A 10990-nucleotide genomic window follows, 5' to 3' on the forward strand; every position below is an offset into this window, starting at 1 on the left:
AACCAGCCAGGATGTTAACGTCACCTACAGGACCCCAGATGACCAATAATAGCCTTGCTAATGAGCTTGCGATTTTACTCTACCAGGCGTGAAAAAAATCTCGGAATCTGAATTGAAAACAACGTTTACAACCAAATACATTTATAGAAATTATCTCCAGGTTCGAGATCCCTAAAGAGAGGGATCCCAAGAGATCCCTAAAATTTGTTCGAATATCTTTAATTTTTAAAAATAATCAAATTATATTCGAATAACGAATTCGACCAATCATCATGGTTTCCCCGTGAAATTTCACCTACCACAACAGTCCCTCGCGCAGAATATTGAGTCAGATGCCATGCCACACTCACTTCTGCAGACACCAGAGACTGCCCTATAACTTGTTTGTTCACTCCTCTGCAGTTTTGATGACAATAAATAGAAGGCTAACGTTAATGATCTGCTTTACTTGCATCTCTCAACTAACCTACCTAGACTATAAAAGTAAGTTAATTAAGGCCTCTTTGGTTTACCGACATTTGAGTAGGCTACAGTATGCAACCCATTTGGCAAATGTTTACACCTATCCTTTTAGCTCGTGTCATGTTTGCTAGCTTGTGGGCTCAGTTTGTGTAGTGCTACCAAAATCATAGAAATTAATAACATTTCAAGACATTTACCTCTTCTGTGATCCAAGAATGATTTCATTCACAGTTATTTTTTTAACATTTATTTTAACTAATGACAGACAACATCCCGAATTCCATCCACATATCGTAATGCACTATGTAAAAAGTTCCACTCATAGCCGAACACAGTGAGATGCAAGCCTTCCAATCCACTTAGAAATGTAATTACGCTACTCTCACGTCCTTAAAGTGGCAGGCGGTCAATTAGACTTACACACCACCAATGTAGCCTAATAACAGTGTAGAAAAGTGTAGTCTAATAGTTAGAAAGGTTACTGCTTTGTGAATTACCCCAGTCAAAGTATTTACACAAATAAAGTAGGCCTACTTTGATATTCTGTAACCCTTACTATTTACCTTTACTTATCCTTTTTAATAAGCATCAAGATGATCAGTGTGATTTTGGTCTTAGCCTACTAACCTTAATTGCCCTCAATTAAAAAATAAACAAAATCGCAACTATTTTTGCAATTTTCACTTCCTCCTGCAATTTCTTCGCAACAAACAGCTAAAAGCACCGCAACTTCCATCGCAATTTTTTAGAAAAGTTGTCAGGAAATCAGGCATTTTAGTTCGCAACAATCTCAAAAAATCCTCGCGAAATCCTGGAGGTACTGACTTGTGAAACATTTGACTACTGATTACAGGCCTCCGATATGGATAATTATCCACCTTTGCTCCTGTGGAGGCTGTTCTTTTGCCTTCTCTTTTGAAATTTTGTGATTTTTTTGTTCTTCTTGACTCAGCTTATTGCCTTCTGAGTCTGTCACCTGATTTATTGATTAAAGAAACACACTTCAAATCTTAAGCTGGTCTGCGACTGGGTCCTTCCTTTGATTAAACCCTAACAATGTCATTCTGTTTACAAGACTTGTTGAAACGAATGAGTGATTGTTTTAGTTGAATTGTTGTATTGAATCACACTGTGTTGTGTAATGACGTGGGCTTGTTCACAACATTACATAATGAGGGACAAGAAACGGTTGTAAAGAATAATAATTTATTTAAAGAAGTGCAATCAAATCAGGTCAATAATATGTGTCTAGGGTATGTTGGTGCAATGTCGTGCGTGTATGGACGTGCTGAGCGTCTAGTAGATCAGTATCAGGATGTTAGCTGTAGAGGAAGGAAATTATCATTAAGATAGAGTGAGATGAAGAGTGATAGAGAGCGTGTCCGTGAAGGAAAGAAGTCAAATAGTGCCTATATGAAAGGAAAGAGTGCCCAACGGTAAGAGAGAGAGAGAAGCCTCTTTATAGCCCAACCCCTAAGTGCAGGTGAAACCAATATGGCACTTAGGCCGCCCAGGACACCCAGGCTTAGCACTGTCCGTGCATTGACTGCCCTAGACCAATAGGGGTCGTGGTTTACACCCAGGTGGGCGTCACAGTTGGTTGATTATGTGGTTGTATGTATGGGTGTGGGTATTTAAGATCTGTATACAACATTAATTCACTTGAGCACACTGAAGAAGCACACTGAAGAAGGAACTATGCTAAAAAGCGTCTGTGTAATATAAAAAGATTGATGTATGCAAAGTGCAGCCTTTTCTCCTTTGGTCTTGACCTTAACTGATAATTTCTGCGAGTTCTTTGATGTGTCTCGTCCCCACACATTTAGAAGATCTATGATAATAAGAAAGATAATCTTAAATGATCACACAGGTGCTTTTTGGGGCAGTCATGGCCTACTGGTTAGCGCTTCGGACTTGTAACTGGAGGGTTGGTGGTTCGAACCCCGACCAGTAGGAACGACTGAAGTGCCCTTGAGCAAGGCACCTAATCCCTCACTGCTCCTTAAGCGGCGCTGTAGCAGGCAGCTCACTGCGTTGGGATTAGTGTGTGCTTCACCTCACTGTGTGTTCACTGTGTGCTAAGTGTCTTTCACTAATTCACAGATTAATGCAGAGACCAAATTTCACAGATTAATGCAGAGACCAAATTTCCCTCACAGGATCAAAAGAGTATATATACTTATACTATACTTATACTCTTTGAGCAAGCACTTTTACAGACCTCCAGTCAAATGTCAGGCTGAGACAGATGATCTGTGATAGATGGGACCTATTAGACATGCTTCTGCACCGCCCACTAAATACCTAGACATGCTTCTGCACTGCCCACTTTCCACACCAGACATATTTGTCAAAATTAAACATTGTGAAGCAACTTTTAACTAAGCAGTTCAGCTATGGAACCAACTTCCAAATTACATCAAAAAAGCTCCAACTTGTAGCCACTTGTAGTTCTCTGATGCTTTCTGCTAACTGATCAAGTGCACTTCCTGTTCATCAGATGCACTCTGTTTTTAAATGTCTTTCAATTTTCTATTTCAAATGTTTTACTTATTAAACTATTTTAAGCTATTGCCCGTTACACTTTTATTTACTGATTCTTTGTTCTTGTTTATGTAAAGCACATTGAATTGCCCCTGTGTATGAAATGAGTGAACCCAGCCTGATCTGCCAGTGATTTCTTTTTCGCCCTGACAAAAAAAATCTGTTTAGCTCTACAAAACATGACACAGGATTCAACAACAATGCACAGTTGGCTGGTGGCAGTCACAAATGCACCGCAATTGTACCTAGAATCCGTAACAGCGTTATTGTACCTATCCGTAACGACTCACCTTTCACGGTACCACATGCATTACCACCAGTCTGAATTCCCATCTAAAGACTAAAACAAAATCACTAACAAAGCAACCTTTTTGCTCAAAAAACAGCATCACCAACAGAGAAATGGTGGATGTACTGCATTAACATGTATGTCAGAGTTTGGTTAGGACATTTCTTGTCTTTTCAGACATCACTTCACCAATCAGGCCTTTATGGTAGAGTGGACAGATGGAAGCCATTTTTTGCCGGGAGCTCCCCAAAAAGCACCTGAACGACTCTCAGACCATGAGAAGTAAAATCATCTGGTCTAATGAAACGAAGACTGAACTATTTGGCCACAATTCCCAACGGTGTGTGTGGAAGAAACCAGGCACTGAGCTGTACCGATGTTTGTCCTTCTTTACGCTTTTCTCATCCTCTTAAAGGAACTCTGGATGTCATTAGTGACCATTGGGTCCTTGGTCCCGGATTACTCAGTTTGGCTGAGCAGTCAGATCTAGGAAGACTGCTGGTTGTTCCATTTGAGAATGATGGAGGCTACTGTGCTCTTGGGCACTTTCGATGCTGCAGAATTTTTTTTGTATCCTTCCCCAGATCTGTGTCTTCACACAACCCTGTCTCGCAGGTCTAAGGACAATTTTTTCAACATCGTGGCTTGGATTTCACTCTGACATACACCATCAATTGTGAGACCTTATATGAAGAGATGTGTGCCTTTCCTAATAGAGGGAGAGCAGCTTCACAGAAGAGAACTTATTATTATTATTTTTTTGGCCTTTTTGTGCCTTTAATGATAGTGACAATGGAGAGCGACAGGAAGCGAAAGGGGGAGAGAGCAGGAGTGGGATCAGAGAAGAGAACTTCTGACGGCAAATTTGAGGAAAAGTTGGTAAACCACCCTTCTTACCTAATTTGAGGGTGCTGATTCTGAATATTTTGTTTACCAAGCTCAATTCTGAGTTCTAAGCTGCATAATCAGCATTTTAACATAAAATAGCGATTCTTTTGCTTATTTTTCCCTAAATTGGGTTTATTTCAAAAGTAATCACTAAAACCAAATAAAAGTGTTCTCTAAATACATGTTTGAGCATTAAAGAAGCCATACTATAGTTTATTAATGTATTTAATGGGAACATGATTACAGTTAATATGTAATAAACTCGAAAATTCTAATCAAAACACAACCATATTTTTTATTGCTAACAAAGTGAGTCACTCTTGTGGTGTTCAGTGCATTTCATCACAATAACAAGTTGCACAGATAACCTTAAACTCAGAATATATTATACAGTACATATGAACTTCGATAGCGGGAACAAGCCTAATGCAGAACTGCATCTACCGTCAGCACTGGATTTGGTATGTGTGCTTGCCTCCATAGAGCTTGATAATGTGCTCTTCTAATATGCCATTGAGAAGCATCACTTGGTGGTAGAGCCTCCGATCCTTGACGTCTAGAAAACAGAGTGGCTCTGGCATATAGTGTTGTCACGATACCAAAATTATGACTTTGATACGATACCTGCCATAAATATCTTGATACTCGATACTGAAACGATATCCAAATTCTAAAATATCTGGAAAAGAAAGGACACAGGCCTCCTCCAAGTGTATTGAGTCATTTGTGTTGAATTCGCGCAGCGAAGCGGCGGTCATATAGGTTTAGTCAGATTTTTTTCTTTTTTCTTTTCTTTTTTTTTTCTTTTTCGCATGTCCAAATTTCCGTCAAGGATTCCCGGGACACTGAAAGACCGGGGTAGACGGAACTTGGTGGGCATGTAACCCCATATGGATAGCATGGAACCATCGTTTTTCGTTTTGATCTGTAGCCCCCCTGCTGGACTGCACCCCCCGAAATGAGGGTAGGGCAGACACAGTTTTCTGTTAATATCTCAAGAACCGTAAGGTTTAGGAGGACCATTTTTTTTTGTATGTTGATCTCAAGGGTCGATGTCAATCCATTCCCTAACCACTCATTTCATGTATAGCGCCACCTAGTTAAACACAAAAAAGTAAAAATGAGGTGTTGTAATCGCAGGTATCTGTGACCTAACATAGTCAAAACTGCACGAAATTGGAAGTGTGACACCCTCTGAATGCACGCCAAGTTTCGTGGAATTCAGGGGTCATGTTAACCCATTCCATGTGCACACATGTGCATAAACAGATACACACGCACACACATACATTCACAGTAATCATACGAATGACACATACTCACACAGTAGACATAAGTACGCATACATGCACATGCACAAACACACATACGCAGGCAAACACACAAGCACGCACACACACACATAAACATAAACGTGTACACGCACACATGCACACAATTCAAGAATTTCTCAGAATTATGAACAGGCAAGATGGGGTTGGGGTTGTATAAAATGAATTTTACATGTGAAATCTATGAACTAATCATGTTTTGGTACTTGTTGTCTAGCAGATACCAGTGAGAATTGAGTGTGGATAATGCAATTTAGTGAGACAGTTAGAATCATATAGGCCTTTCAGCGTGATTTATTTTTGTGGAAAAAATGTGCTGGACTGGGCGGCGGTCATATTTTGTACCGCTCTGCGGTACATGTAGTTATTTTTGTAGTCAGTAGTAGTTTGTGTGTGGTTAAGTCCTTTATTGTTAGTTACAGCTCATTTATATTGTGTGCTGTTTTGGCAATAAGTTACCTTTAAATGTGCCATGTGTAATGTCTGCCAAAAAATCATACTCCACATTCCATAAAAGATGGGGCAGTATATCTCCAGAAAGTGAGTTGGTCTACCCTAGAGTAACAACCGAGACACGTGTATTGCAGTTTGGCTGGCCATTATGTTGCCCGCATACCGCCTCCCATGGCCGAAACTGGTATTATGACACCTGTCGGGCTGTGGCAAGTAATTTAGCATGCTAGTTCAGGTTGATATCTCTGCAGCACTATACCTTGTCATTTTTTTTAATGACACCATCGCCCTTATTTCTTCTCATTCTTTTGATGCGTGTAGCTCATTTTTTGGATATTTTTACCTCAATTCTTACACATGGCACCTTTAAATAGCCAAAGTAGGCTAGATCAAGGTCAGTGTTCAAATTACTGCATGCAAATTAGTTAATGCTATGCAGAAGAGCCTAATCTTTAGGCCATCTGATGTAGGCTACCCTAGGCCTTCCTGTGTTTATGGGATTTCTTTGACAGTTGCAAAGGGAAAAAAAGTGAAGAAAGTCGTCTTAGCTCCCAGACAGTGTAATTTAATAAGTATGTTTCAACCACTCAGGTCTTAATCAGAGGCCTACACCATTATCTGTTGCGATATCTGTGTGCATTCCTACATTAGGTCTATTTCTTTGATAGTTAACATCATTTGCTACCACATAACAAATACCAATACGAAAGTTTCTCACAGACTTTCCCAGCATACTTCTTAAATGTGCTGCAGTCAGATGGGTGTACTAAAGACATAACTAGATCTTGAGCATCTATTACCAGTGTTGAATGAGCAGTTTTTGCAGTGATCACTACTGGACATTCCACATTGCTAGACAGCCCCTGAGTGAGGATAGACTTATTTCCACTTCACAAATAACCATCGCTATCTGCAATAGCTACAGGGACATTAATCAGTTCATAGCTGAGGATTTGTCCTAGGTCCACTTTCCTTTCAGCATCATATGTAGTAATGATGCAGTGGAGAATGTTTCTTTTTGTTGCACTATAAAGGATATCTTGCCTAAATTCTTTGCAAATAATGCAATCTCCATAGCACTCTTCAGCACTCCTCAAACATGCACATGCTCTTCCATTTTTCTGCATGGCTGGAATTTGAATGATAGGAAAGAGCACCAGTGAGATGTTTTAACTAGCACAGTCGCCTTTACAGTAAAAAAAAAAAAAAGATACAGTGTAAATCCTCTGTAAAGACTGACAACTGTTCATGATAGTTAGTGACAAAGGACTTTTTACAGACAAATGAGCAGTCACTACTCTATCAATTTATTATCAAGGAATCTATTTTGTTTCTAAACGTCATACTGAATCTTTATATTTTAATTTTAGCTTATTTTCATTTGCTACTTGAATGTCAATGGAATAATTCCTGTCCTGTCCTGTCCTGTCCTGTCCTGTCCTACAACATATCTGATACACAAAGAGTATTAATGCCTTATTTTTTGCAATTCCTATGATATCTGATGGCAAAACCAAAAAGCATGTGAATTATGGTAATTATGCTAATTAGCAAGCTTAAAACTCAAAATTGAGCTTGGTAAACAAAATATTTGAATTCAGCACCCTCAAATTTGTGAAAAAGCCCCTTTACCGACTTTTCCTCAAATTTGCCAACAGGACTTTTTCTGAATGTTTGTTAGCTATCTGCTCTCCCTCTATAATAATGTCCAGTGAATTGATTTAGGCACAGGTGGACTCCAATCAAGTTGCAGAAGCATCTCAGGGACCATTGATAGAAGTAGGATGCACCAGAGCACACTTACAAGCGCCATAACAAAGGGTCTTCATACTTATTTAAATGGAATATTTCAGTCTCTATAAATTTACAAAACACTCCAAACGCCTGTTTTTGTGGAGTGTTGGAGTATTGTGTGTAGATTGATGAGAAAAAAATGAATTGAATCCATTTTATACAGCAGCCAGTGTTTGCAGTTGGCAAACATCAGATGACAAATATCAAATATGTGACAGTCATTTAAGATGAATGCATACATACATACTGTACAAACTATACAAATACAAGCCAGTAATGCAAATTCTGTCAATAATGAAATCCACTATGCAATGCATGTGTCTTACCTCCTGGATGATGTGTGTGTGTGTGTGTTTCCACCAGGAGAGAGAAAGCATGATGACCTGGAGTGGATGAGGAGCAGAGGGGGCCAAATCAAGCTAATGCATCATATTTCCCAACATGCCATTTTTTAATCTGATAAAAATCTAGGCTAACTGTGGCTTGGGGCTGAGCCTACTGGAGAGAAAATAACCTATAGCTTTGGCCAATATATCATTTACAGACAGAGCCTACAGACAAATAAATACACAAATACACACATGGAAAACACACACAGATGCACACAGATAACACACACTAACTCTCATAAATACCTTCACACACACACACAGCTGCATATTAAACATCTTTTTCTGAGTTTTCGGCGGCAGTTACGACGGGCAAGGCGACACACAGACACACATACACGAACTGTCTTAAACACCTTGACACTCCAAAAGTGGCACTTTGTCTTGTTTGTTTTGGCCAGTGAGAAGCAATGTGAGATTGCCCTGTCCAGTAATGCGGGACTCAATCCTGTGCGGAGTGGAGTGCACTGCCTCCCCTTGTTAGTGTTACCGCACAGACTTCTCAACGCTGCACTTTAGGGACACACTTCAAACAAGCCCATAGCCTCGGGAGACAGGGGCAGGTAGCTGGAACCTGGGTGCAGGAGACTCCTCCCTCATGCACACAGAATGAACACAGAACACAGCTCTCATAAGGGGACAGGGTCGGCAGCAGTCTGAGCCTTCCTTTGTGAAATATTCCATTTGAACATGCACACATAGGCACAGAGGTTCAGACACCATGGAGTCAAGAAGTGAACTTTCAGTTCAAAAGTAGCGGTAGCATTTCTATCTATGGGTAGCATAAGCTAGTGTTGTTCAACAATGAGCAAGCTTAATAGATGGAAGCAGTTCTGATTTTGTTACACGAAACGAAAAACGAAATGAAACAGCAAGGGATCTTTAATTAAAAAAAAATAAAGTTAAAACGATATCCGTGCATTAGGCAGAAGGTCTACTGTCTATTTCCATGTGTGCATCTGACTGTTTCAAAATAACAGCGCAAAAGCACATCTCACTCTCCACACATGTATTTCTCATGCTAAATGTTCGTCTATGCTTCCCTCCAGATTGATTTTTAAATTAAACTTATGAGATCTATGAGAGCATTGAGGCAGAATAGGCTACTTTCAAAGAAGGCAGGGAAAGAAGAAGAGACAATGATAAATCCAAATAACAGCCCATGATGAATGCTCTGCAAGGCTACAATAAATCAATAGATGTACCCTATTTGTGTGTTGTATTGATGTACCCTATGTGTGTGTTGTATTGATGTACCCTATTTGTGTGTGTTGTATTGATGTACCCTATGTGTGTGTTGTATTGATGTACCCTATGTGTGTGTTGTATTGATGTACCCTATTTGTGTGTTGTATTGATGTACCCTATGTGTGTGTTGTATTGATGTACCCTATTTGTGTGTGTTGTATTGATGTACCCTATTTGTGTGTGTTGTATTTGTGTGTTGAATTTTTTGCATGCACACTTTTCCCTATATATATATATATATATATATATATATATATATATATATATATAGAGAGAGAGAGAGAGAGAGAGAGAGAGAGAGAGTGTTTGTGTGACTACTGGAGCTCTACTGCACACAGCATGGCCATTAACCCTGATTATTAACTGCTATGGGCAGCGTGTGTTTGTTTATGTGAAGAAGGTGTGTACTAGTATGTGAGTGTTTGTTTATGCATATGGGTGTGTGTGTGCTTGTATGTGAGTGAGATGTGTAGGTGTTGTCTTGTATGTGAGTGTTTGTTTATGCATATGAATGTGTGTGTGTGTGTCTGTGAGTATGTGAGTATAATCTGTGCATGTTTGAGAGATTATGTTTGTCAGTGTGCATGTGTAGTGTGGTTGTATGTGTGTATGTGTGTGTACGTGTATGTGTGTCTGTGTTCGTGTGTCTTTGTATAAGTGACTATGTAAACTTGCTTTTAAGATTGTGTGTCTGCACATGCATATGTATGACTTAATCTATATGAAATAGAATATTGTGTGTGTGCGCACACGGTAGTGTGTGTGTGTATGTGTCTGTGTGTGTGGACACATAGCCACCTCTGATCTTCAAAGCCTCGTCCAGTCTTCCCCTCATTTGTGGGTCCAATCAGTGAAGACTTCAGGCCTCCAGAGAAATCAACAAACCAGGGGGATTAAATAATAAACCAAAGGAGGAAAGTGCAGTGCAGTCGACGTGTGATGCGTCTGATCAGAGGTGGCCCAAATCAGCTTGAAGGGCTGGTCTGGGAAGGGGAATGAGAGAGGGAGGAGTGAATGAGAGGTCAGATAACTATCACAATGACCAGTGCTGCCACCCACGACACAAATGCACAGGTGATTTCTCAGAGATAGATGTCTGAGTTAGATAATCAACTGTGCTCAGTCAAACATGGATGCCACAAAACATGCACCCAGACAGAAAGACAGATACACACTCTCTTTAACACACACACACACACACACACATACACACATACACACACACACACACACAAACACACACATGTACATGTAACACACGGAGCAGTACACTATGTCCTATCAGAAGCAACCTTATGATGACTTCAAGGTCTCATTTTGTAAAGGTTTGCAAATTATGGGAACCTTTTCAAACATTTGTTAATCCTTTGAAAAAAAAAGTCCAACAATTTGCAATGACCAGATATTTACTCCACATTTTGTCCTTTGTTGTCTTCTTCATGGAGGTAGAATGACATAAAAGTTGGCTGTAGATTAAATATGGCCTTGTGTACCGGACTCTTTTATTCACACACGTCGTCTGCATTTGCACACAATCATAAGCCTCCCTCCCTCTCACACACACACACACACACACACACACACATGTCTGA

Source organism: Alosa alosa, chromosome 14 (genome assembly GCF_017589495.1).
Source record: "Alosa alosa isolate M-15738 ecotype Scorff River chromosome 14, AALO_Geno_1.1, whole genome shotgun sequence".
Taxonomy (NCBI): domain Eukaryota; kingdom Metazoa; phylum Chordata; class Actinopteri; order Clupeiformes; family Clupeidae; genus Alosa; species Alosa alosa.